Genomic DNA, 1,534 nt, shown 5'->3' with positions numbered 1-1,534 from the left:
CCAGCCTACTCAGACTCCTGTAGTCATTCTGCTTTGCACAGAAACACCTCACTGGACATGTGCTAACAGCTGTAATGAGTTTCAATGGCAGCAAATCCAGTGAGCAAAATAGCAGCCAATAAGAGCCTTTGGGGAAATTCACCGTTAGTGTTAATATAATCATTTAAGCCTAAGTACCCGAGACATTTTCAAAGAGGAGGAAAAAAGTCATCTTGAATACAGTTACCTAGGAATACATAATCTTGGAACAGGTCATCAATTCTAAAACATTCAAATAAAAAGGAGTCTGGCTCTTACCTCTCTACAATTTAATTAGTAGGTTAATTGTCTGGATTAACTTTCCACTTTATAAAGAAACGTTTTAACAATAATATTCCTTTTAGTCAAAATAACATTCAGGTTCCGTTACTGAATCTCAGAGAGGAATAGCCAAGGCTGCTAAATTGTCCAGTATGAGCTGAACAGATACCTTGCTTACAAAAGTTTGGAGCTTGATACCCCTTCAGGTGTTTGTGTATTTTACATGTGTTGTTAACTTCACAGAGAAATTGCTTTGTGGGAAACAGACACTCATAGACCATCCAAATAAAATCAACTTTAGGAGGTGCAGTAACAAAGCCCCGTCACTATACCCCATGCACCATTTTGATCAAATACTCCTGTTAGGAGCTATGCAATAGCCTTCTGATTCAACATCCATAAAGTGCAAATGTATGAAGACAAACATGTATTCAAGACCAGAAATATCCCAACCACCATCCCGGTTTACAGGTTAGAGCAGATTCTAAACCACTGTCAGGGAAAAATGCTCCATCACTTTCGAGGCTGAAAACAGACAGATCTGGGGTACAGACAGATCTCTACCCCATGTTATGACCCTTTGACAAAGATCTATAGGACACCAGACTGAAGTATCCAAGTGTTTGTCATTAAATCATGACACTTTCATTAACCTCAAATGATTGAGATGAGATAAAATATGGAACAAAAAGCACTGCAATGCTAAGCTAATTCCTATTGTTTCAAATATGATAAAAATTGAAAGTTTTCTTTTACAGTTCCCCAGAAAACCATTGTTCAGAGATCTTGCCTGTATTTGGCTTGACCAGTGAATAAATAAAGCTCATAGCATCAAAATATTCTTACATTTGGATTGTTATTCCACCGCGCAATGTGAATATTATTTATCTTTATATATACTTATGTATGTCCATATGGCATTGAGTAGATACCTTTCAATGTACCCTGTTTAGTAAAGCTCTCAAAATAATCTTGTCAGACCTTCTTTGCTCCACTTTTGAAAGTGAAAGCTAAACATCCTTTCTTTGCAACGTAGAAAATGATTCTGGATGTGAGGAGGATGGAGAGGAGCAAGGATAAAAGAATGACTTAGGTTTTCTATCACATAAGCTTTCCATTAATTCACTAATTACCTGCTCAGTTTTTCTGCAGCTATCCTGAAACTAGGTCTTCCTTCATCTTTAAACAAATTTTTTGAATAGCTTAGAAACTACGATGTGGCTTTTCTCACAGT

Source organism: Lutra lutra, chromosome 11 (genome assembly GCF_902655055.1).
Source record: "Lutra lutra chromosome 11, mLutLut1.2, whole genome shotgun sequence".
Lineage (NCBI taxonomy): Eukaryota > Metazoa > Chordata > Mammalia > Carnivora > Mustelidae > Lutra > Lutra lutra.
Note: the sequence above shows the minus strand (reverse complement) of the source record.